This window comes from Sylvia atricapilla, chromosome 4 (assembly GCF_009819655.1).
Source record: "Sylvia atricapilla isolate bSylAtr1 chromosome 4, bSylAtr1.pri, whole genome shotgun sequence".
Taxonomy (NCBI): domain Eukaryota; kingdom Metazoa; phylum Chordata; class Aves; order Passeriformes; family Sylviidae; genus Sylvia; species Sylvia atricapilla.
Window position 1 is genome coordinate 38,692,045 of NC_089143.1, and position 27,661 is coordinate 38,719,705.

Sequence of the window (27,661 nt, forward strand, 5' to 3'; positions counted from 1 at the left end):
CTTTCTAAAGGGGAACAACTGAAGTTGTTCTGCTCTGTGAAAAAAAAACCCAAAAAAACAACATTCACTGGAAAAAGGATTAAAACCCAACTGTTCACATCCCAGGCGAGTGCTGGAGTCATTGAGCCAGAGAATTGTTTTGTCATCACTTTCAGTGCTCCAGTAGAGGTTAGGGGAAATCCATGCCAAGACGTCTGTGGTTTGGTGGTTAGATCTTGTGCCGTGTTGGATCATGTATTGCAGGTATGAGTGATGCTTTTTATGGAAATGGAACCTTTTTTTTTCTTTCTTTCTTAATCTCCTTGGTTGTACCCACAGTGAATAATTTGATGAGATAAAATAATTCTGATTGCATATTTTGTCTAGAAAGTACTTAATTAACCATGGCTCAATGTGTGGTTTTCCTCTACTTTTTGACTATCAGATTGGGAACATAACATTTGTTGTTTGTGTTGGCTTAGTTGTGATATTTTTCTTCTCATTTTCCTCATGTAAAGATGAGAATAATTTAGGAGAAAATTGTTTGTTTCTGACTTCTGTTTTTAATGAGAAAATAGTATCTCTTGGGATGAGCTTTCAGATGGTGGAGCATTATTGTTTTAAAAGAAACTAATATTTGGTAAATAATAAATTAAGGGGGTTTTTTATAAGTTAAATGGCTTTTAAAATGGCAGCATTAGAAGCATAAGTAACTTAAAATATTATATTTCAGGGATGCTGTATCTCTATGATCCTGTGAGAATTATATGACTGCTATTGAATTTGAAGGAAAAAAACAAAAGCAGTAATCTTAGTTTTATTCCCTTAAGAATAGTAATATCAAAGTACATTGAGGTGTATGTGGACTTAAGTTTTCATATGACCTTGCACACTGTATCAAGCCTTTTGTCCTATTCAAGTATGTTCTTTCTAGGTGGTAGAAAAAGGAAAAAAAAGATTAAATTTTGTGTGCTTTATGTTACTGCACAAAGTGTTTGAAAGCTTAGTAGTAAATCTGTATTTGAGAAGAATCACTGGGCAGTGTAATATTACTTTGTTTCTTTTTTGAATAGGTAGAGAGAACAACTGAGGCTCCAGAAATGTAGTGTTATTGAGAAGTACAAGTACATACTCATCATGGGTCTAGATGAAGAATAACTGTTCTACTTGATGCATGCAGATGAGGGAATAAAAGGGCCTGTAATGGGCCATATAAAATGTTGGCACTAGAAAGCTGAACTACTGGTGTGTAGAAACCATCCCTTTGTTCCCTTTGCCCATTCTCCATTTACTCTGTGCTATACTTCAAATAAAATGGAAACTAGGGTTTTCATGGGTGTATTTTACTGCTTGCCTTCTACTTTTTAATCACTTGATTCTTTTTTATTTATGTGAATTATGTTTATGTATTGCTTGAGTTTATGTATTTTTAATGTCTTGTAATCAGGGTGCATCAGTAATGATTGTCTTAATGTAGCTATAAGGATTTTTAAACTTTACGACTTTGTTGCAGTTTCTGTTGGTGTGAACCATTTAATACAATTTTGAGGTTGGAAATGTGGTCACCCAGCCGAGTGTGCACAGAAAGGACTGCTGGAATGGCTTGGCACTCTCTGGTCTAATCTACTCAGGGATAATTAGTACAAGCATTAGAGATAGTTCCAGGCAGGCAGTGTTAACACGAAGTCTCTAAGGAACCTCTTGAGTCTAGTTTTGTTTCATTAGTATTGGCAGTGCTGGAAGCAGAGGAGAGCGCTGCCAAGGTTATTACCAGTGTATGGCCCAGGCTGTTCTTGGCTGAGGTGGAACCCAAAACACTGGAGTCTAGCTTACATCACTACACTGCTCTGGGTGTTGCATAGTCCAAGGCTGGCAAAATTAGGAGAAATTCTTGTTCCAAGTGACATTGTGCTGGAAGCTTCTCTGAAGCAAATCATCTTTGAATAGACAAGACTGTTAAATGCTAAGCATATCCACCAGCATTTTCCTGTGTGTGCTTTCAGTGTTTGGGTTTTCCAGTTTGTAACGATAATGTTGCAGTGAAATGTGCCACCAAGACACATCAGAGCTGCTGTCACTGTCAAAAACTAAATTTAGCCTCCAGCATTTTAACAGTAAAAACAAACTGTTCATCTATCTCTTAAGCTAATATGTTGTTGAGATGAGAAAGATCTGTTAATAAGCAGTGGCCTTTGTGAGTGTAGACTTAATCATAGTAGATTTAATGATAAGGTTTATTAATGGAATCCTTGCCTGACACTTGCTGTTGTTGAAATTCAGTGTGCTTTCCATGACAATTATTTGTGAGAGATCTTAATTTAAATGCTAGTTTCTGAAACCAATTTTAGGCATTTTTTTGCAGCAGGTAGTCTATGTATCTCATAACACTCTTCGGCAGAAACCCATTTTTACAGTTGGTTGGGCCACATCAAGTTTTTTCTCTCTGACCCAATTGTGTTTATATTCTGTCTTTTGCTAGACTAGCAAAGAATGGACTGTTAAGATGCTTGATACTGCCAGCTTTGATCACATACATGAACTATGATTTTGGTTTCCAATGACTGATATTCCACAGGGATCCACTGCAGGTAGCCCATAGGTACCTCTGAAAAATAGTAAGTATCTGAAATCCTGTCTCTTCACAGCTGAGTGGAACTAATCTGAACTTCAGAAGACTAGTTCACTAGTATTCACAGTATCAAATCCTCTCTAGAGTGAAATGGTTACTTTGAGGATTCCTTCAAAAGTTGTTTTTTCCTCAAAACCAAAAAACTGCCCTTAAAATAGGACTGTCAATTAAAATAACAACAGCAAACCCCCTCTTACCCAGTATTTTAGTGTCTTGAGTGCTTCCCAAAATAGATAGACCTTTCATGCACTGGATGTGGGGCTGTAGACTCTTCAGCTCTTGTTTGTGGGAAGTGGGCACTATCCACCCAGCTACAGGATGAAGAGCTGTAAGTCATCTCTACTCTTGTGCAGGCCATGCCAGAAAAAGAAAAATACTTATTTGAGCAAAAGGTCAGTAGAAAACAGAGAGGGAGTAAAATAACTATGCGTCTCTGATTCAAGAAGATCAGCTACGTTTAGTATTACTTTACAACAGATGCCTCCAAATCAGCATGAAGGATTTTTTTTTCTCCCTAGTTTCTCAAAGGTGAAATTGCTTTAAATGCTTAATATGGTGAGCATTGTAAGTGCCACTGGTGGCAGTAGGCTAAAATTATGATAGAATAGAATTGAAATAGATATGAAGTAAGTAAAAAGTGAATTTTAAATCGGGCACAAAAGCCTTAAGCAAAAGATCATCTGTAGACTGAATAGTAATTATAGGTTAATTGTTTCCAAAATTCCTTGCATGTTAAGCAGGTTTTGTCTCCCAGTAAGAGAATTATTTTTGTTGGTGTTTGAAAATGTTGAGCCTTTTATTTTTCTTGCTTCTTAAAAAGCATGTTGATGACCTTAGAGGGCACAGTTTTAAAAAAAACAATTTTTCAATGAATGACTGTCAGTACTTAGATTAACCTGGATTTCTCAAGTGAAGATCAGTCTATTTCATTAACTCAAAGAGCAGGTAGAATGGAAGGAGCTATCAGCATGCCGGCTGGGTGAACAAGTCAGTGCTGTGTGGCACTTGAGGTCCCCGTGCCATCTTACTTTTTAAAAGATAATTTATATTTGCTTTCAGTATTGTGTTTGTAGTCCAAAGAATTTGTAGTTTCAATACTCAAAATTGATTTAAGATTCTTTTACTATAAACCTTTTAAAACTCAATACTGAATAGTATCAAATAATGTGAGTTTAAATATTCATTGATATTCATAGATGTGGAGGAGAAATCTTTTTTTTATGCAAACCTGATATGTCAGACAGGGAGAGCTTAGGATTCCAAGTGACTGTAGAAATTACTGCTTTTAGTAATATTTACGACTCTCAGATTATTTTGGAAATTACTGGGACAGACGCAATGACCTATCCTATAGTTCCTGCCCCTAAATTATTTTGGGGTGTAGCAGTGATTGATGGGGCAAATTGCTGCCTTCATCTTCAATGGACTAGTCTTATTTATAAATTAATATGTAGATGTAGAAGGCTGTAAAATAGAATTGTAGTCTTCAGTGGTATAAATAAGGAAAGAACCACTGGATCCTTCAAGATTTCAGGTGTTTGTTACATGTCAATACATAATTTAAATATGGCTTTTAAAAATCTATAACTTTAGTAGTAGTGGGAAAGTATTAAGTACTCATTTCAATCGTGGCAAAATTAGTATTTCTCGCTTTCCACAGGTGTGTAAGCGAAGATACTGAAAATTAGTTTCAGTGTACACATTCTGTAAAAAACTGTGGAAAAGTCAAATGAAAGGTTATTATCAAGTAAGAATTTTTTTAGTTTCTTAGTAGTCATTCACTTGGTGGATAAACTTATAGCAAGTTATATTTCTTTATAAAAGAGGTTATGCAAATGTTAATAAGTTTTTGTGGAGAAGAGTGACAACAAATAATCTTTTATTAGTTTGCCCATTTTTTCTTGGATTTTTTTTTTCTTGCCATTGAAGTCTGAGCCCTTAGTGGAAAGTTTATATTATGACACAAAAATACTTTCTGAAATTTATTCAGTGAATTGAATTACCATTTAGACCCCTTTTCCAGCAGATGGAGAGATGAGGCCTGTAATTCTCAACATGTAACATTTGAGTGGGTCAATGAGAGTTAGATGGAATCCGATTCACAAGACTGTCTCCTGTAGTCATTATGCATTTTACACACCACTCATTTGTTCTTGCCTTCTCTGCTAAAGTTACCATAGTAGCTTGTTCTATTGTCCGTTGCAATAAGTGTAGCAAGCTGTGAAAATAACATGTTTTCAGAGGCAGGATGACACTCATTTCCTTTTGATCAAATAACAGGTTGTACTAGGAAGCTGTTTTCACTTCAGCATGTACGTGAAGATGGAGGCACAGCAGCAGCATCAGTACACTACTATATTTAGTAACCATTTTATTCATACATAGATAAGTATTGATTGTTGTATTATTATGTGTTCAGCCAGTGCTACATACAAGGTACCTCTGATGAATTTACACTTTTTAAAAGGAAGCAAAATAAGCCTACGACGATGGGTAGGAAGAATCAACTCCAACTGAATTTGCTGAGAGAGATGAGCTTGTATCATAGTTCTAGACCAAATCGAGAAGTATTCTTTCAGTTCAGGTTCCTGTGGTCAAGACTGCTCCCCAGCCCAGCCATATGAAAATATTACAGTATGGGAATTTGAAAAATTTCTATATTGCAAGAGAGAGTATTCTTGGTAAGCTGTGGAATTTTTTTTTTAATTCTTTGTAGGCTTGGGTGGAGTTGGACATTATGGGAAAGAAGGAAGGACTGGAAGCACTCAGAAAAAACCTGAAATTTACAGGATGAATTCAGAAACCTTCATTTTTTGCCCTCGGTAATTAAGTGCGTTAATGAAAGCTGTCTTGTAGTTATGACTGTAAGCTACTGTTAAGTTCCAGCTCTTAAGCTAAATATATGACATTGGGCAGATCACTTTGTGTGCTGAGTCATGATTTTTGATAGGTTTATCTGCAGCCATTTCAATTGTTACCACTCCTGTCTTCTGCTGAAGGTTACTGATAAAGTCAGCTTAGGCTAATGGGCAGGTTATGAACTGTGCCTGCTGATGAGCTAGCACATGGGTTTTTTTCCTATTGTCCTTGCCAAATGGACTATAATCTTCAGCAGGAAAGTGGAGTAGAAAATAGAAGCAATAACATTTTAGATGCTGTAGTAATGGCTTCCAGAGAGCTTGAATTAGTCTTTAGTTCTTGATCTGTGAAATTAATGTAATAATATCTTTATTCTTTTTTTAAAAAAAAAATTGTCCACTGCTTATTTACTTTGTGCCTAAGATTAAGGGGAGTCAGAAATCATTTTGTGCTACATTTAGGTATTGGAATGAGGAAACAGCTACGTACCCTAAAAAAGAAATAATGCATTTCTCTAGGTTGTGCAACTAGATATCACAGTTGTTGTAATTTACAGAAAGCATGCCAAAGCAAATTATTTTTTATTTCTTAAATACATTAAATATTATTTAATTAATGCTAAACTTTTAGCAAAAAAATACTACACCTGAAACAAAGATTAGAAGTAGTACTGTTTTACACAAGCAGGTATTTATTTATTTATGATCAGAGGGCTGAAAGACCTTTCCTGTAAAGACAAGCTGAGAAAATTGTAGTTGCTCAGTCTGAAGAAGAGATGGCTCCAGGGAGACCTTAGAGCAACCTTCCAGTGGGCTTCCTGAAGGGAGCCTACAAGAGAGCTAGAGAGAGACTCTCACAAGGATGTGGAGTGATAGGACATGGGGAGATGGCTTCAAACTGGAAGAGGTTCAATTTACATTAGATCTTAGGAAGAAATTCTCTACTGTGAGGGTGAATTTTCTTGGCACCTGGAACAGGTTGCCAAAGAAAGCTGTAGGTGACACAGCACTGGAAGTTTTCAGGGACAGGTTGGGGTGGGGCTTTGATCAATCTGGTGTAGTGAAAGGTGTCCCTGCCTACAGCAGAGGGGTTGTAGGTAATGGATCTTGAAGGTCTCTTCTAACTCAACCATTCTGTGATTCAGTGGTTTCTTATGGAAATTGCAGATTACTGATTTCAGTAGTGGACTTGCATTGCTATGAGTTAGCTGCTAGCAAACAGAGCTGATTTTTGGATGTGATATTTCCAACTGTATTTTGAAGCCTAATTTGGTTTTAAAGAAATTTTTTTTTAAAGTAGTGAGTGGAGCAGATCTGTTCTTTATTGTATTTTTGTCTTTCTAGAAACCCTGCATATCTCTTTTTTAATGAAATGAGCATGTATAATTTGTATACTTACAAAACATTTGGTTTCTAACACATTTAGATCTTCTTTGTGGGTATGGTGAGAAATCTTAAACATAGAAGTACTGCATATTGATGGTGTTTACACTAGAATATTGTGTGGTATTTTTACAATTATATATGTTGCTCTTGAACTCTGTAATACAAGAAATTAAGGTTGCTTACTCATAAATGAGTTTTTTAAGATTGTATCTACACACTTGTTGAAATGGAAATAATTTTACTGATGAAATGAAATGAGTAAGAATTTCCCAATGTCAAACAGAATATTAAAAGAACATAGACAAGTCTTGGCAAAAGTGGTTACAAACTCCCTGTAGATTGCAGCAATATAAATCAGATTTTTTTTAGGATAAACTAGATTACCTGTATAGCGTGCTGTGTTTGTGATTTTTTCTTTTGAATAAATGTTTAAGTATTTCTATTATGCATTCAGTAAAAAGAAAAATGTTTTTTGCTTATTCTAGCTGCATGTATGCAGCTTTAGTAATACACAGTTGAGTATTCACTTCAGAAATCTGTAATTAAATTAGCATAGAGTCTTGTCTTTAGCCTTTTTCATATGTAGTCCTTAATTACTTGCATTGTATGATCTTATAATACAGTTTTTAAAACCTTGGATACACGTGTGTTTCAGTTTACTCTGCTGAGATTGATAAAAGCTTAGAGAAGTACATACTAAATCACTGCAGAGCATGCTGTGAGCGAACTATAGTAACTATAGTTTCAGCATTAGGTTTTCTATGTTGCAATGCATATTAGAATAAAATCAAACTTCTGTTTAATTTCTTCATTTTTTTAAAATTTTGTTGCATGAATTTCATTTTATAATGAACACTTCCTGGTACATTAATAGGTTTCTTTTAACTGGTTTGCTACCAGGTACACAAATAGGACTTTCTTCTCTTTGGCATGGTGCTTCTTCTGAGGTCTAGCTATCCTTGAATTGATTGATAATAAGCATGATATCCCCACAGAGCTCAGTGCTTTACTTTGGGCTAATTAGGGAAATCTGGAGGTTAAGTGTAGAGAGTATTACCCTGTGGAGTAGAAAGAGTTGAATTAACCAACTATGTACATTAGCACACTAGTTGTAAAAATTCTGCAGTGTGACGTTCACTTAAATTCAGCGTGTATGCATCATTTCAGAGTGTGATGTTAAACATCCTGTCAAATTTTGTTCAAGTGATCAGAGAAGTAGCATTATGTTCTGGTGCTACTAATAGTCCCAACTGTTAAAATTCAGCGATTTTGCTCTACTTGTTTGAAGTCTATTAGCATATCATGCTGTTACGAGTTACTACAATTATCTAAAATAGGAATAGAATAACATGTTTTGGGTTGCTTTAAGCAAATTTTGCTACAGCAAGTGTAAACTATGAACTGTGGCATCCAATATTTTTGTTTAAACTGAGAGTGTTTTTTTTTAAGCTGATTTGCTACCTGAAATAAAGCCCCGTAATAACCAAAATGCAGAACTTTTTCAATGACTGCTACATTTGCCTACATTTTTTAAGGTAAATACCTCTTTTAAATTAAGAAATTTAAATATTTAGGGTGGGTTTTTTTGGTAAAATTTATTCTTATTTTTATTGCAACATGGCAAAAGTGTATGATCTATTATGTATGCATGATGCTATCACTTTGACCTTTAAAAGCAGACTTTTTTTGTACCTTTTATGGACTTGTAGCAAGCAGGTCTAAAATATGGTGACTTATTTCAATTATTTTTTCAAGTTTCAATTTGTTGGTTATTGTAAAATATTGTGACACAGTAAATTTAATTTTTACTTCTCTCCAGTGTTTTACTTTAAAATAGTGCCTATTTTAGTAAAAGAGTAAGACAAACTGAAATTGATTTAATAATTTTCCAGTTCTTCTTAATTAGATATTCTCGTGGTTTTTGTTCACATTTGTCATCTGGTATGAGCCAGAAACCTTTCATTATATGTAGTTAGAATAGATGGGACATTTTAATGAGAAAACTGTATGAATTGTCTATAGCTAATGCAGTTGAAAAATTGAGTGATGTTTAAATCACAGTAAATATGATTGGAATTGCTTTCTGTCTGATAGATGGTGCATAACTTACCTCACATGTTGAGTTGTGCAGAGATGAATTTATAATAATTTTTTTAAGCACTAAGGTCTGTGCATATCTAATCCTAAATGATCATGTATGAAAGTAGAATTTAAGACTGTAATTGTAAAACGTAAAATTATTTTTCCCCTATTAATCTGAAATAAATCCATGCCCTCCAATAGAGTGACTCACATTATTCTGTTCCAGCATTGAAATGCTGAACAGTTTTCCAGAAAGAAAACCCACAGCAGAGCAGGTTTCTGTGCTGCCAGCAGCTGGGCTCTGGAGAAGACACTCACTGTTAGGCTGTTGACTGCTTCCCCTCTGAAGTGGCTGGAGATTTTCACTGTTGCATCTAAAAGATTAAAGCTACTCTTAACATTGAATTTTGGTGAGTACGTGGGAGGCTATTTGAATTTTTTCCCTGAAGACAGTAGTTCAAATACTCCTGCTGGAGTGGGAATTGGTCCCCTTTTAACTCATGCTATTATTTGTTGCCCTCTGATTGAAGAGTAAGATGGTAAATATTGCTCATCCCAGCAGGCAGCTGGAAGGCAGACAAGAGCATCTCTGCTAAAGTGCCAAGGATTTCAGCCTGAGGAATGAGAAGCCAGTCGGCAAAGCGGTAAATGATTTGGGCTGATCTTTGCATTTACTTGTTTTTGCGGAAGTTGAGATGTTCTGAATTGAGGGATGGATTGCAGGAGGGTTCCTGTAAATCCTGATGTTAGGCAGGAACTGGCAATCACGGCTGTGTGAAACCCTCTCACTGGTTTCTGGCATGGTGACTAGCAGCTGGGTTATTAAGTGGGATTGAAAAAATCAGAAAAGAAAAAATATAAAGAATGAAATACCATGTGCAACAGATCAGCTATCCTTTTATAGGAGAGAGCTCTGGTTTTCCACAGTAGGGCAGGACGTGGAAGTAGTAATTGTTTGTGTGATTTGACACCATGTCGCGATGTTTCCAGTGGCTGTTTTCATTGCTTGAGGCTGTGAGCTCTGGGAGGCACAGAACTATAAATAAAAGAAAGACTGGAAACAAAGACTTCACTTTTCTTGCTACTGTGTAGCACCAGCATGGGGAGAAATAGTCTGGTGAATTAACAGGAGAAGAAATATTTTTTTCCTGCAGGGTTACTGGTTCACAGTAGATAGTTGTAATTTTGAAAAAATTTAGTGTTTCCCCAACCATATCCTCTAGAAACCATTTTTGTTTTGGCAGTGGTTTAAATTGTGCCTATTTCATTGGGTTAACTAAATTGTCAGTGTGTTGTTTATAATGTTTTATATAATTTTTGTAACAGTAAGTTTTTGTAAGTGTTTCCCTGTAATGCTTAGTTTTTAGAAGGATTATTCAAACCACTTATTTTAGGCTTTGTATACCCTCTTTATGTATTTCTGAAAGTTAGGTTTGATTGCCAAAGTATATTTCAATATGTAGGAGTTTCTAAAGTAGTTCAAAATTTTGCACTTTGCAGCTGCCACTTTTCTGTAATCTTTGGATACTTTTGTGTTTTATTGCCAGTATCTTTACTACTCCTAGGCAAAGAACTGTGGTCAAGGAAAATGTTAGTATTCTGCATTGCTGACTGTGAAAAGGAAGTCGAGCCATTTATACTTTAGACTCTTAAGTGGAGATTATTCTTTTCAGCTACTTTTTCAAGGAAATTTTCAAAGAAACATTCTATACCTCTATATATGTGAGGAGTGGTTATTAAAAGAAGTTCAGTCTCTTCTAATATTCAGTTGCACAGGTGTGTTACAAAAGCAGATGTGCCTTTGTTCCTCTGTGTCTGTATTTCTGAAGCAGCAATAGCAACAGTGAGAATATGTTGTGAAAACTCTTAGTGTAGATAAGGATTATGTCTCTCCTAAACAAATTCAGGTTTTCTAAGGAAAGGTGTGACTATACAAAGATCACATATAGACTGGTTTGAGATGTGTGGGGGTGCAACCTCTTTTCCATTACAACTACATGAAGAAATGTCGATGAAGACATGAGAGCAATGAGAGAATGGATAATGAGGAAAAATAGAAATATCCTTAAATTTTGTATTTAATGTGGTGATTAATTGTGTCTACCGCAAGTTAACTAACCACTTCTGGTAAATTTATGGGTTAAAAACCCAGATTACATTGAAGTTCAACATGAATATTTGTCCCTGGACATCCTCTCAAATCCTAATGATTTCCTTTTAATTTTTTCTTTTCCTTTAGGCTGAAACAGTGTATATGTTCTCTTTAAAAGCCAACACAAAAGTGGCAGGAAAAAGTAAGGCAATAATGAGTTGCAAAGTGTTACAAAAGGATGAATAACATTCCTAAGGGAAACAAAGTAGGAGGGCAGGGCAAAGGTCATTTAAACGCTGGACAGTAGCAGCTATTGTCTGCTGGGAAAAATGAGGGCCAACAGAAAAGCATATTTTTTCTCTTAGAGTCTGTATTCCCTGCAACAAATATTCGGAGAAAACAAAACACAATCTAACCTTCAGCATTCTCCAAAGTGCTTCCTTCTAAGACTCAAAGCCTTCAATGCATCTGCAAAATAGAAGGTTATTCCCAAGGAAACTATACTTTGACTGCATATGTTTGTTTATCTAATGCATTCAGCTACGTGTTTTGAGGCATCATAAGGAAAAATTGTAATATGTTTTAATATTCCCTCTTTTTTTCTTCAGTGTCCAAAACAAACTTCATCTTAAAATAACAGGTCGTTATTGCAGAAAACTGCATTAATGTCTAGCTGCTAATTAACAAGATTGTGCCAAAATATGAATGGATACTAGCACTCGTTCACCCAGAAAAGGATATTCTGCCTGGCTTCTGGTAGCACTGCCTAACTAAACTGTAACGTTACATTGCTGATTGGTTTTGGAAACAGAAGAATGAGAGATTAAATTTTTTGTGTTGTTACAGGTGTGATAAAATGCACAAAATCTGCCGTAGTATGGATGCTGACTACCAATGTGATAAGCAATTCCTAAGAGGAGTCTATGTGCATTGCCATAAGTGTGTTTGTGTGAGCATTTTTAAATCATCACTTGTGATTTTAAAAAGCATTTTGCAAGCTATAATAACATAGTCATTAACAGTGCATTAAGTAATTTGGAAGTACTGATTACTTTTTCTTGGATTTCCTGACATAATTCATGAGGTTTTTTGGAGTAACTGGAGTCCCACTGCACATCTGGAGACAGCTGATTTTTAATTCATAGATCCTTTGAAATGCTAATATAAAAACAGTATATAGAAAATAGCTAGGCTGATGGACATTAGCTTTTGCATTTCCAGTTGCCTGTCTCACATACTGTAATCCAAACTATGAGTCAGGCTTCAAATTACTCTGTCAGAATGAGAAACTATTTAGCACAATGAATTTAAATGGTGCATTTAATAGTTTGGAGGGTTTTTTCTAATGTTAACTGCAGTAGTTTTCTGGAGTTTGTTGATTATTCAAAACAGGAAAATACATTTGCAAAACATAGTTTTTCAATAATATTTGCTTTCAAGTAGGATGTGGAGGATGACAAGAGAGATGTGCACATTGACTTTTTATAGCAATTACTCTTTTTGACAACTAGGAAGGGTCCACAGTTGAAGGCTTTAAGTCTTAGTGGTTTGACTTTAGGTTGCACCTGGGTTTTTACTGTTGAAAGTACAATGATGTATGTATGCCTGGTCATGGTATTTGAATCAAGTCTCAGTTACTCACATGAGGAAGTGGAGCTTTGTCCATCTTGAGGAAGGAACAAGTGAAACTGTCTGGGAAGGGGCAGCTAGAAAATAATCTCCCAAATGTTTTCCATTCAGTAAAATTTGCATATTGCAGCTGGTTTCTCTGGGGCCAGATGTATTTATATGAGATTATCTACAGCTGACTAAAAATAAAAGTCTAAGGAGAGAACAGATGTTGTGGGTTTTAAAGCAAGGGACATTTGATATGTGCGCATGGGATATAAATGATATTTTATTCTAAAAATTTGTGTTTGAGTTGCTTTATTCCTTACAGTTGCTCATAAGTCTTCTTTCCTCTTTCTCCAAGGTATTTAACTGGTAATTTAGCTGATCCACTCAGGTAGGCAGGGCCAGAAAAGTGCTGAGAACCAGAAATGCAAGGAAGGGACTGTTTTGTTTTTGGGTTTTTTTTCTGCAAAAGCTAATACTTTTATCTCTTTTCATTGTCAAAGAATATTGAGCTTATTAACTCACATTTGACAACCATAGTGCAAAGCTTGATATGGCAATGCTACTTTTTGTGATCCCATCAATATACTGTCTCAAGCATTCTCAATAAATTTGCTCTCCTTATCTGTTTTTGCTTGTGAGTGTTTGAAAAAGAAAAATATTCCTCCTGTTTACATACAGATAGAGCATAATTTGGTCTCTTGGCTAGCTGAGTACTTCAGATGTTGTATCTGAATTAGTGACTGCATGATATCTTTCTTTTTCTGAGATTTCTTAGATGTTTCAGTATTAACTCATAACATGTTATCCATTTGTAAGTCTGAAAGAGTTTCCTATATGGAAAATTTGTTTGTGTGTTTTACCATGTTGATGTTTGCCATCACTGGTATCTATTGTATGAAATTCTGAAGTACAAAACAGAGTGTTCTGTATTTTGAAAAGGAAAGCTAGAGAGAAAAGAGCAAAACAAGTGTCTGCTAGAGGGAATGAGGACTTTAGGTTGTTAACTTTTTGTCTCTCTCTGTAAAATGGAAGTTACACCACTCTGTCATCTCATTGGAACAATTTTGAATATTTATTAAAAACCTTATTTTGTTTAATTTAATAAAAACTTTAGTAAGAGAAACTGAAAATTGAGTATTCTGGGTTAGTCAGATGAATAAGACATGGAGATTTATGCTCACTGATTAATTATAAGAAAACTATATAATGCAGTCTCTTCTCAAGAAAGTAAAAACAGTGATCATATAATCAGCGACTGTATTATGATAGGGGGATAATGTGAAGTTCTGCAAGCCTTCCCAGAATTTGCAAGCTTGGAGGACTTGAGTATGTAATGCTACTGTCTTTTAATCTAAATTGTATTTGAAAGGAAGAGACAGTAGAACTACTTTCTGTCTAAAGTAAGTTAGTTCCAGTAATGAAGTAATGAGACCAGCTTTTCTGTATTGCTGGAGGGGTTGCTTTGTTGTTTGACTAAAATGCTTTTCTTTTTCAGATCCCAGTATGACACCAGTAGGTAAAATACAAACCTTGTGTTATATTTTTTTCCTCTGTCTTAAGAGAGAGGGCTTTTTTTGGATTGTTTTCCCCTGTTGCCTGAACAGATGAAGTTAAGTATGATATCTTAAGGTTTTCTGTTGGGGTTTTTTTTTTAGCTCTTTGGTTAAAAGGGAGCAGGGGGGAAGATACTGACATGATCTGTGCGATGACATTTGTTGAACCAGTTACTTGGCCGTCAGAAAATGAACATGTTATCAGTCCAGTATATGAAAATTATTAAATCTTTAAATGATTTTTCAGTCTGAAACCAAGGCAAAATATTAACACTTTCTGAAGTCAGTGAGAGAAGTTGTCTTTAGATTCAAATCCTAATTTTTGTTGAAATATGTCTCAGCAATACTCTTTCTCTTAAATATAAAAACAGTGTATTAACTCTGTGGAGGGATCTCCTAATTTGCACAGGGCATACCTTTCCTCTTGTCACTCTCTCATTTTCTTTACTACCTTTTCCACTCTTCATTTCTTCAAGTTCTGGATTAAGTTCCTTATTTTGTAAATATTTTAATAAAATAAATTCGAATGCTTTTTGACATAAAGCTTTCTCTGTCCATAGTGCAGTTTTCTGTGGCTCTGTGGCATCGCTTAATCTTTGGACAAAACACAACAAAACTGAGCTTTTGATGCTTCTGGAAGGAACTAGTTCACAGAATCATAGAATGATTAGGTTGGAAGAGACCTCCAAGATCATCGAGTCCAACCCAGCCCTAACACCTCGACTAAACCATGGCACCAAGTGCCACATCCAGACTTTTTTTAAACACATCCAGGGACGGGGACTCCACCACCTCCCCGGGCAGACATTTCCAGTACTTTATCACTCTTTACATAAAAAAAAAAAACTTCTAGTTGGGCAGGTTGTTATCTCTTACTTTGTCAGAGCAATCACTGAACTCCCTGAGGAGATGGATTGCTGCTCAGTTGGTCTGGGTATGGAGTTCTGCCATGGAAACCACTTCTGCTCTCAGACTGTTCAAAGCCTTTCCCCACTCCACTTAGCATGATCTACCTGTCTACCTGTGAACAATCGAGATTCCAAGGGATTTTAATAAACAATACTTGTATGTAAATGCAAGGCAGTAGGGAACAGCAAATATTTGGAGTGTTAATGATGCAGAACTGTTGTCTTTGCTGGAGTAAACTAATTGCTGGATATAATAAAAAAAGGCAAAAAACCCCACTCCACCCAAATCAAAAACATTATTTTATTTGTTTGAGGAAAGGTAAAAAAAAAAAGAAAAAAAAAAAAAAAGTTAATTCACATCCTTTAAAGGTAGAGGGTTAAACTAACAGCTTTAGAAGCTTAATAGGGCTTTGTTTAATTTTGGGTTTTTTTAATAATACATTTAATAATATAATTTAATATTATTTAATAATACAATTTAATGATATATTTTCTGAATCCTTTATCAGAACAGGGTATAAAGAAAAGTTGTTCTTCCTCAAAGACTGGAAGGGAGCAGGTTGAAATTTATGAAGAGCAGAAGATAAAATTGAGGACAGGAGAAGCATAAAACTCTTAACCTGTAAAGTATTTATTCCGGGGTGACCAGTTGTAGCAAAGATGAGGAGATCAAGTTTGGCAAGTCCTTTGCAGTCACAGTGATGGTACAGATACTTAAACAGAGTTAGATATATATATATATAATTTTTTATCTACTAAGCACCAAACAACTTTTACAGGAAGAATCTTGTTGCTTGAAATAGCTTGTGGAGGTCTAGAACTCTTAGAAAAGTCCAGATTTCTTCAACTTCTAATGTTAAAAGGTGAAATTTCATTTCTGTTACTATGTTCAAATTTTCAAGCTAATTTTTTATATTAGAACCTCTGTGTATGCATAATTATATAAAAAAACCAACAAAAGCCCCCGAGGCAAAGTGTCTGTATAGAGGAAGATCCATGTTATGTTTTATTTTATACAGTCCAAATATATTAAAATTTGTTCTGACTAATTTTTCTTTTGACTTTATACTTTACTGATATAATCTCAGAGGACTAAAGCTGAGAAACTTTATTAGCATTCTATATATTAGCATAATTTAATTTGTTAATTTAATTTAAGAGTAAAAAAAGGCCTAATATTTCAACTTTGAGTTGTTATTTACTGGGCTAACTTGGGTATCAAAATCTCATCTAAGGAGAAAAAAGCTCATTCTAGGAGCTTTTAGGTCCATTTTAGTTGAACCTTTGTTAATGAAGTATCATTATGATGACCTTTTGGGAGTGATGTAATGGGAGAATAATTTCTCTATGGTTATGTAAAACAAGTAGTTTAGTACATTCTGTGTTCCAAAACATCAGCTTAATTTATGGAAAATCTGAAATATGTCTTGCGGATGAACCAATAGATTATCACCTCTTTGAAGACTAGACTGGCATCCTTTGCTTTCCTGTTTTTGATGTGAGATCTTTCTCTAGAGGGGCATTTTGAGTGCAGGAAACAGTCCATTCTTTTAGAAGACTTCAGGTATGTCATATAGGTAAGATTTTAAGTACTGTATTTCTGTGTTTGTTCTTGAATTTCATGGGTGTGATAAGGGCTTCTGGAACATAGTGGATTACAGCCTGTCTGGTATTTTTAGAATGCCAGCCCCCTTCACTGACCACGAAGCCACACTGATGTAACAAAGGTAACAGTTCAGAAGAGGCAGTAAATTATTTCAGATCAATGACTGACAACACAAAGCAAGCTTGAGAACACAAAGCAAGCTGAAGTCAATATGATGTCATTTTTACCAGAAGCTGTTGAGGTGAGCTTTTACTTAGGAGTATGTTGGTAGTCCTGGTCCTTAGTAAGAGCCAGCTAAATAATGAGTTGCTCCTAGCTTTTCTGATCTGCAAGTGTTTGGCTCCCTGGTGCTCTGAACTGCTATCAGCAGTCCTTATGCTCACTGGTCACCCTGTAACATAATTCACAAACTGGGGCTTGCTTTATTTAGGCTAGGCTAGGCTGAGCTAATAGGATAGGTGTGGTTTTTCTCTTTGTATGAAGGTGGAGCAGTGACTGCTCAAGGAGCTGCAGGGTAGCTGCAGTCTGGATTTTGATGGCTGTTTTACACAGTTGGGTCTGGCTGTTGCTGTCCTCTCAGCCAGGAGCTTTTTTATTAGGAATTCTGGATTTGTGATTCTCTATCAAGGCAGATAATTTTATTTAACAAAGAGAATAAGATAATGGACATTTGTCAGTAAATGAAGTGCTTGGTCTGTGTGGGCTGATCTGGAAGCACAGGCAGAAAACTTTCTTCCCTAGAAAGACCAGGTGAATCTCATTATCTCAGTTTGTGTGTTGTTGAAGCTGTGGTTACTCTATAATTGTTAGTTTGGTACCTTGCGTGTATGTTTGCTTTCTAGCAATTTTCCCTTTACTGGCTGATTGGTCTTTGTTCAATATGTTGAATAGTGATAAACTGCAACAGTCAAACCACTGAACCCAAGCAAAGGAAAAGACTGTTCCTGTTCCTTTGTTCCTTTGGCTGGGGAAAAGTAGACCACTACCTTATTTCTCCAGTTTGTGCATGTGTAACTTTCTTGAAAGGCATTTCAGTTTTAAGTTTCCTTTTTAAGGAGGTTACTTACTTTCATTAGATTAAGATTTATTTAGGTCTGTACCAATGCTGGAGTGACCTGTCATGCCTCTTTTTGTCCTCTATGTTAACTGGTCCCGTAGTGTTTGGGGTTTGCCAGTATCCCTTATCGCTCTTATGTCCCCTAGCAGCCTTCTGGAACAGGGACACTTGGAGCTGGTGTCAGATTATCCATGTGCTCAGTGAGCAGCCAGCAGCCACAGAACCAGGCAGAGGATGGCACTAATGTGGCAGTCTGCCTTTTTTTTGTGCCTGCTTGTTTTAATGCAGCTTGATAGAGAGAGGAGTGGAGCTGGCCAAGACCGCAGGGATTCCTTTTCAGATGTAATCAAGCTAAAAATTGCCTTTGGCTCCATAGGAGACATGGAACATTTCATACAAATCTGGGGTTTTTTTCTGTAAAGTCGTATTGAATCTTGGAATTTTCATCCACATTATTAAGGTTTATATTCTAGCTCATGTTTAGAGCAGATGTTAACAATAACTGTTGCCATTGAGAACAGGATTCCAAAGTTTGTGTGGCTTTTTTATTGTTGTCTTTAGTATTTTAAAAGAAAATCAATTACATGCTTTTAAAATACATCCTGATTCATAATGATGACAATGCTGATTTCTAAAATGTCGTTCTCTGATATGTTTTTGTGCTTAACTTCTCTGTACAGTATTCAAAGGCTCATGTTGAATTTAACAGAAAACATTTTAGGGACAGTGTTAGAGATACAAGTAAAAGAAATTTTGGAAATCAAGCTGTACTACATTTTGCAAATCTGGAGAAGCTTTTACTTGTCACTAGTTAGCAGTGTATTTGCAAGGGCAATTTAATACAGTGCTTTGGTTACTTGCACCAAACTATGTAAATACATTCCAGAAATGTCTTTTTTGGTTCATTTGTTGGTTGGTTTTGGGCTTTTTTTTTTTTTTTAAGGAAGGGAGAGGAGAGGCAGTGTCTGATGTTTCATAACATCTTAATGATTTAATTGGAACATCAAGCAGTCAAACCTTATGTTACCAAACTATTGAGCAGTATAGCCCTGCAAAACAAATAGAAAGATGTATTAAGCACTCCCAGCTGAAAGTTTGAAAACTGCAAAAACATTGTGATGCAAGGAGCACAGTAGACACTCTCTTGCCATTTTTACGAAGAGCTAATTATTTACTGTTTATCTGGAAGTTTAAACTAAATATAAGCTGCTAATGTAGACTTAAAAACTGAAAGGAAATTTCATTTGAACACTTGAATAATGAGATAATGTGTTTTATTTCCTTTAGGCAATGTAATAAATTTGCAATGTATTTTGCCTGATGTGTGGATGATAAATGAGGTTTGCAGAAGTGTGTGCATGTACACAGCAGAATACTTAGGAGCACCATGGTGTCACACTCATTTTTTCTGAAGGGTAGAATTTTGTTTGTACTGCGGGATGATCATGTTCATGTCTAACCAAAATGGAGACATGTCACAAGGAAAGTACTCTGATATGTTTCACAAGAGACTTTTCTTGGTGTTCCCCAAAAATGTAAATTAAAAATGAAGACATGCTTAAGACACTATTTTGGGTATTTTTTCTAGCTAGACCTTATGTATTCTTATTTCTTTTTAACATTGCCAGGAATTTATGATTGATAATCAACATAATATTAAAGAAATTTCCTGGAGTTTTTCTATTTTTAACTGATATTTTGGAAAAAGAACTGTGGTAGCCTTCCTTTTGTATCTTAAACTGTGTTTAAATAGAGAATCTGTGGCTTCTTTTTTGTGTTTAGATTTCCTCCTCAGTCTGCAAAGTTTATAGGTTGAATTCAGGGAACCGAAAAAAGTGGAAAGTCTTACAGTTTTAGTAAATAAGGACTCCTGTTACAGTCATCACAGAAAGTTATTCCTTTGGCCTTTCCTTCCTAAATTATATACAGATTGTTAAGGAATCCAGAGAAGACTTCAGACAAGCCTACTAATAGGAAAGATTTGAGCTGCCTGTAGAGGAGGCACGATGGTAGGGGAAGGCCTTACAAACTCTGGTTTAAGGAAAAGAAAATGTCAGGAATGGAGGTGATAACCTTATTTTAAGATTACTTTAAGGAGGTAATAACCTTACTTTAATTTCCACATTTTAAAACCTTATTTGTTCTAGAGCTAAAAGAGTTTTAAATTTGTTTGTGAATCCATCAGGGTGTATGTTTAAGTACCTGTAAAGCCTAGAGTTTTGAAATAAATGCCAAGATTAGAGGACTTGTCAGAGAAATTGGAATTATATGACTGAATTATGAAAGTACGTGAAAATTGGCACAAGTGTAATTCATTTGCCGTTTCTGTGTTAATATTGCCCAGCTGCAGAACTTGTGTTCGTGTGACTTGATTCCTCTTTCATATTTGAGGAGATACTTTGTGTGGTGCAGAGGCATTAATGGTATCATCAATGTAACCATTCTGATTTGGTGAATCCCAGATTTCTGAATACCTTCTTGGAGTTTGCTTCCAGTGTAGGGAATATTGGAATTTTTTTTTTCCACTGAAAGTATCTGCAGATGTAAACAATACCTTGTTGCGTTGGAAGGATTTTGAATACATTTAGGAGTAGCACTTCACAGATTCTGTATATGTATTCTGACAGTCTGAATGCTGTTGTCCAGGATTCATAACTGATAGAGATTATGAAATAGGATCAGTGTGACTTTGTACCTGGGTGAACTTAATCTATTGAGAAAGGTGAGAAGGGCTTAAATATTAGAAGGACAAGAGAGCAAAGGGAAAGAATATATGTAATTAATTGTAAACTCTTTAAATAAATTTTTTTAAAAGCTTAAAAATGGAAAAATTATTTAAGCTTTTAATGTGATGTCAAGGAAGGAGTGTCTCAGACTGAAATTCTTCAGTACATTAGTCTTATTCTGAAGATCTCATTCAAGTTGTATTAATATAATGTTAGTTTATAGATGTTTTATTTTAGTTTTTTAGAAGGTATTGAACCTTATAAATTATGATCGAAGTATAATTTCTTAGTCCAGGAATCCAATAATTATGAACTGTCATAATGAAGTTCAAGACAAAGTATGGGTTGCTTATAAAAAGGAACAATTTGTTCAATATAAGCAACCCCTGACGTGTATATTTGGTGATTCAAAAAAGGCTACTTTACCAAAATCAGTAGTACTAGTTTCATATAGCGAGTGGCAGAATGAAGGAATTACAAAAGTAATACAAATGACAGCTTTTCGTAATCAGAAGCGTGATAATAAATAACAGACTAAAGTCGCCGTGAGTGCACAAGTGCATTAAGAAGCTTCTAAATCATTGTAGCATGGGATGCCAGTGAAAATCTACTAATGGATAAATTGTCTATCTATCAATGTTTTCAGTTAAAGACTTGGTGCCTTTCTGGAAAAAGTGTTCTGCATCACAGCCTTAATGGGCTCTTTAGAAACAGCCTTACAATCTGGCTTTGAGGCAGTGCAGGGACACACTTGTGAGTCAGCTCTCTTGAAGGCTGCACATTTTGGACAGAATGTCGTGATGTACATTGGTATTTCTATACTATACGTTCCAAAACTGTGTCTAGGATCACATCAAATCCTTAACCTCAGCCATCCTAAAAAGAGGGAACAGAGTTGAGTGAACAGAGAAAAACTGGAATGTCAAGAAAACTTGACAGGAAGGTTAGTTAGGTGAAACATGGAGGGGGGGTTTTGCTTACAAGATAATTGGTTTCACTTTGAGCTTAAGTCAGTGGCTGAAGAGTATTTACCTTGCCCAGTCACTGAAAGCATGTGATGACGGCATGATGACCTAATGTGAGTGTTGTTTCACCATATGCAAGTTTTGTACCTACAGGAATAAGTATTCAGGGTGTTATTCAGGTCCCTATTTCTGTGTCAGCACCAATTCACATAAACATCCTGAGTGGAACAGTTACAAAGCTGAGGGCTTTGTTCATGTTTTTGTGATTCATAGGGCTTTTCCTATATATCTGTGTTTCTTTAAAGAGTAATTGATCTGTTTCATTCTGTAGAAATAAGATACAGTCTCATAACAAGAGCTGAGCAAAACCAGCTCCATTAGCAGTGGGCTTAAAGGTGCCTGCTGTCCTACCATGGTGACAAAAAGAGGTGGAGTTTCACTTTGAGAGTCCTGCTCCAGGAGTTGTCTTCCATCAGGCCTTAGTGGAGTCTGTGTCAGAGAACTCTGAAGCAAGATGACTGAATTCTGCTTTCCAAATATATCTCAACCAGTTGAGTAGCATGAATAGTTAAGAGAGGGAATTGAAGAGCTGTCAACCTTTCATTATCCTATCTGATTCTTAACTCTTGGCTCCACAGCAGTGCTTTCCCATAATAATACATTATGGTTGCACTTGCTTAATTAAAATACTTTTTATTTAAATGAGAAAGTTGTACTTCTTGTGAGCTGTTCTTGAGTATTTATTTATGGAACATAATTATTCTGTAGATAATTACTAATTTGCTTACTGTGGTGTCTTAAAGACAGGAAGCCCTTGTACAGTGGAAGAATATCACGGAATTAACTTCCGTGGAATAAACTTTTAATGAGATTAACCTGGCTGGAGTAAGAACTGCTTTAATTATTTCAAAGAAAACATTGAGATCATGGCATTTATCACATTTTACAACCAAAAGATTAAAAAACTTTAGGCTGGGAAAAGTTTGTCTGGATCTGTGTTACAAATAATCTGTAGTGGGAATGGATCTATAGAAGAAAAACAGTGAATGCTAAGGGCTTGGTGGCCACAGCCTGTATTTCTTCAAAGGTAATACTTTGAGTAAATTCTACTCTGATTCTGATTGAAAAGAGAATGTTTGGATGAGTAGACCACTGTTGGAGAACATGTTCCATTTTAATTTCATTTGAAAAAAAGCAGTGTTCTTAATATATGTTATGTAAAGGCTGCTCAAAAAAAAAAAAAAAAAAAAAGAAAAAAAAAAGTACCGAATATGCTACTTACTAAATGTTTTTATTCATATAGCTGTTTGATTAAAATCATATAGAAACATACATTTTCATTTTTGGCAAGAGCATATAAATGAAAACTATAAGCAGATCTGAAACAGTTAATAGTGTAAAATGTAAACCCTCTTTGCTGTGGAAGTAAAATGGTAATTTTTCTTCAACTGGATGAAAGAATGGATTATTTCTTTTGTGTTTCTATCATAAAGTGGAAAAAAATTACTTTCCTTAACTTTTTCAAATACTTGAGAGTAAAAGAGCCCCAACTCTTGTATAGGCTTGTTTTTTTTTATAGAAACAGAGACTCCTGAATTGTGGTCTAAGTGCAAGAGATGTTGGTTTACAAAGTGGCTACAAAATTCTCATAACATTCAGTGAGGTGAAGGGTTTTTAGTAAAATGTATATGACAATAGAGTAGAATTGTTATTAAATTGTTGCTTGAAGTAGAAAGGATGTGTATTTTGAAATAGAGGACTACCTTCAAGAAGCAGCTTTGGGCATGTATGGCTAAAAGGTTGCAATTTATAGGCAATGTCTACCAAATATTAAAAAAAAAAAGGTGGAAGATTTCCTGATGAAATCATATGTAAACATAGAGATTTAATCTGTGTTATGACAGCACAGTAATGATCACCCTGTTAATGTCAAATTTCATCTTCCTTCCACAGTGAATGCAGACACAGTTGCTGAAAGATCATTCATTGAAGTAGTTTAACTGCTTCTAGTTTCTGTGTTGCAGTGCAATCTGTTCTGTTTATTATAACAAGCTATTAATAACATGGTAACAGTGCCAGTGGACTAGAGGAGCAGAACAGGTGTAAGCAGAGTCAGACTAATTTATGACCTCCTTGGGCCCAAGTTCTGATACCTTTTCTGCAATAAAAGACTGAGAGGTGAACAGGTTATCCTTGCAATGTAAGCCTCCTGTTACCTAGCATTTCTAACCCTTCCTCACCTGTCTTGCTCAAAACCACAACAAACCTTTTGGAGAAGCAATTGCATTGAAAAGCAAAATGAGAAATCCTTATCTGTCTTCCCTGAATTATCTAGTTATACTTTGTTTTATACTTGAAATAACTCTCCTTGCCTCTTGACGGTGGAGTTGGAGCAGAGAAATTTTGCTTCATTTGAGCTGATAGTTTTTGTAAGAATTAGGCACTCCTGTACAGTGAAGGACAGTCTAGGCTTGAGCAGCTTGGGGGAAAACCTGGCCAGGGCATGCTGGAGTTCATCGTCTTGCTTCATTGCTAGCTGCCATGTAAAGCCAGTGGCAACTTTTAATGGAATAAGGGGTTAATTAAGATAAACACATGGAATATCGCTTTCCACACTACTTAAAGAGAAGAGCCAATTCACCTCCAGGGACAGAGACAGCAGGGGCGGTGGGATAGGCTTGCAGAATGGCTTAGTGGACTGAGTGTGACTGACCTCCCCTGTAGAAATGAAGCATGAGGAAGGTGGAAATGAGGATGAAAGATGCTGAAGGAATTAAGAGATAATGAGCATGAAGGTACAGGATAAAAAAGCCAGAACTCAGAGAGAGCTTGTACAGGTACAGTGACAGCAGATGGGAGTGTAGTGATGCTAAGTTACGTAGCAATTCAGACCTCATAACTCAAGACATACGGATTGGTTTGGGTTTTTATGGTAATGCTTTTATGTTAAAAGAGACTCATTTGAACAGTATGAAATGTGAAGCATAATCCTTTCTTGTAGGCACTATGCGTTCAAGCCTGTTCGAGTAGTACTAAGCTGAGCAGAAGGCTGTTTGTCTGCTTCTACAGACTGGATGAAATAACCAGGAACTGCAAACTCCAGCTTGTCACTGCACAAGATAAATGTTAATGTAGCATTCTTCGGCATCCTTAGTTATAATAAAGAGCATACAGGAACTTTATATTAAAAAAAGATGCATGATTTCAGCTAGGATTAGTTGCCTTTTCAAAATTCCAACCAGCTGCTTCAAGTAGAGAACCATAAAAATCTTTTGCTTTCCAGCATGAAAAATTTAAGATGAGTAAGAACAAATAGAAAATAGAGTTTGTTATTTAGTCTGTGCATGCAGTGGATGTATATTTGTGTATACTACAGTGACAGCCAAGATTAGCACCTTTTCCTTTCTGCAACAGGCAAGAACCTATTTGAAGTCAGGATAGTAAAGGAATCAAATCGATTCCAAATGAACTTCAAGAGAGTGAGGGGTTTTAAGAGAAAGAAGACATGATACCAGTTTTAAATCAAGCTTAACAAAAGTCCCTCCAGTTTCTGGCAACAAAATTTGCAGAGAATACCTGAGAAGGATGTGTGATGGTGATGTTGGTCTCATTTAGAAGGTTAAACAAGCACCCGAGCATTTACAAAATAGTGGAAGTGATGGTAAATAAACCAAAAAACTCTCAGAAGGTAATGGAATGTCAGATGCTATCTCAGGACTGTAAAATCAAATTCAGACAGAAGAGATGCCTGTGGTCACTCTCATTTTAAATACCATTAACAGTGCTGTTGTAATTTTAGAGCTCGTACTGTTTTGGTGGGGAGCAAATTCACACTTGATCATAGTGCAAAGCAAAGCATGCTCAGATAAAAAGTCAGGCCTGTCAGCCTCGATAGGTTTTCATCAAAAAACGCAGCAACCTCTTAATTTGCAGCTCTGTGTTTTTCCATTGACCAAGTTTTGGCAGCAAAGTATTTGAGAGATTAAAGGAACATTTCTTCATGCTGATCTCACCAAGAATAATCTCACCAAAGTCACTCCCTTATTCAGAGTCATTTGCTCTCTTTGCTAATTCTGTATCATGTTCTAACTCCTCACCTTCAAAGCTCCGTAAGATTTTGCTTTTAGCGATCTCATTTCTCATTTCTTATTTTTTAGATTTTTAGATTAGATTTTTTTTCAGTCTGTCTTCTCATCTGGAATTGCTTTACGTTTTCTTGGTGCAAAAAGTAAACGTATTCATTTGCACATCACATTGAGAGAAGCTTCTTTATGTTCGTTTTCAAAGTGTAAAAACCTTTAGAACAATACAAAGCATTACTCTTAAATTTTTGTATTGTTGGTAAACCCTCTGGAACTTCTGCAGCTTGTATTAGAATATCAGCTCCCTGAAGAAGGGACAAGGGCCTCCTGTGTCCCAGTGAGTTGTTGAGAAACCAAGTGTTCCAATCTTCTACATTCGGTAGATGAATGTTTGGGGGGTTTTTTTCTTGTAAAGTAAGCAAGCAGAATGTGTTATGTTAAGAGATTTGTAAAGTGCTGTTGTAAAGTTTACGAGAGAATTTGATATGCAGTCAGTAAAATACATCTACCTTTCCAATATTTATGGCTTCTGTTTAATGCAAAAAATGACAGAAGATTAGCCATGAAAAGACTGGCAGATGACATAGTTCAATTTAGTTACCACTACTTCAGCATAGCACTGCCTGGTAGTTCGGAATTAATCATGTAATCTTTTCTAGGTGTTAGCAATGCCCTATGGGTTTATGTAGATTCCCTTTTATTTCTTTCTTGTGTGGTGAGGTTTTGTGTTAATGTATTAGAAAAAAAAATTGTATTAACCCAAATGGAGATTGGTTCTAAAATTGCACGATGGTTCCTTTCTCTGAGATTGCTGTTGACTGTGTCCTTTTAACTACTACATATGATACAGAAATCTCACCAGCTGTCATGTATGATATGTCTGCCCTGCAGACTGTGTAGATTGCAGAAAGATGTTGTTTTCTTTATGTTTAGGTGATTTTTTTTTTCTTTTTGGTGACTGATAGAAGTTGTTATAAGGTTAGATGGCAGTTCAGTTAGAAGGGCAGATGTGGAAGGGCATATGGGGCTTCTCTAGCTGCCTCCCATTAAGCCAATAGGAAAGAAAAGCATTCTGAGTTTATGTGAAAATCTCTCTTTGTTCTGGACTTGATGCTCAGAATTTGCTTGGCGATTAATTATTTGGCTGTTTAGGCAATTGCATTTATGGCTTTTGACAGTGAAAGTAAATTCTAAATCACTGTATTAGAAGGATAAGCATGAATTTAGGCAGCAGCAAAAGAATGCCAAAGATGTGTAATTTCCAGTGTATGTGGAAACTAAAATGAAGAGTAAAAGAGAGGACTATGTATTAGCCATGTAAGAAGGAATTTAGGGTTTCACATTGAGATGTGGCCTGTATTTCGGTAGTGGTCAGAAGGGTTTTCTTTTGTTGTTTTTTTTTATGGTTTTATGTTCATATAATAAGCAGAAAAGCAAGTGATACTTAAGAAACTCTTTGCACTACGAAGTTTTCACACTTCCTGTAACAGATTTTGGATGGGAGGGAGTAGTTATGAAAGGTATTTACTAGATAACTATGCAAAATGAGGCTTCTTGATAAACACAGAAGTGCCATCTTGCAATTAGGTATTTTAGACAGTCAGATAGTTCTGTACTCTGAGCTTCAGGGATATATGTATCTTAGAAAAGTACTTGAGACATACTATTTCAAAGTCTTTTGCTAGGCCTTTGTCAGGCATTTGACCTTCATGTACTTTATCCTGATATTTTAAAATTTGTTTGCTTATTTTCTTGCTGCATTTTTCCAGTTCATTTCCTTCTTTTCTCCCTCCGCCAAAAAAAAGTTTGTCTTACAATTATAAAGACACTTTTTTCAAGCCGGCTAGAAAAGAAATAGAAGTACATTAGTGGATTAGTAATCAACTGCATCTATTTTTCTTTTTCCAAACTGTTCTTCAAAAACATGAAATTAGTAACTGCAATTGCAGTTTTATAGGAGTAGAGGAATTTGGAATAATAAAACTTTCTGAAGCACTCAGTGTTCCTACCTTTGTAACTTTGGATGTTCTTGGGGGTTTTTATAATGAGAAATTGGATATAATTGGGGAACATTAGATATATTCTCACATCCCACACTGAGACTTCTTCAGGGATGTACAG

General features: G+C 35.7%; 1 protein-coding gene and 1 long non-coding RNA gene across 3 annotated transcripts in view; both read left to right on the forward strand.

Annotated features, from left to right (window-relative positions):
• SH3RF1 (SH3 domain containing ring finger 1) overlaps positions 1-27,661 on the forward strand; it is an 83,776-nt gene that overhangs the window by 16,418 nt on the left and 39,697 nt on the right. The gene's annotated exons all lie outside the window — the stretch shown is intronic.
• On the forward strand, positions 2,475-5,525 carry LOC136360402 (uncharacterized). Its single transcript, XR_010743462.1, has 2 exons — positions 2,475-2,594; positions 5,325-5,525. It is a non-coding gene; the product is annotated as an uncharacterized lncRNA (long non-coding RNA).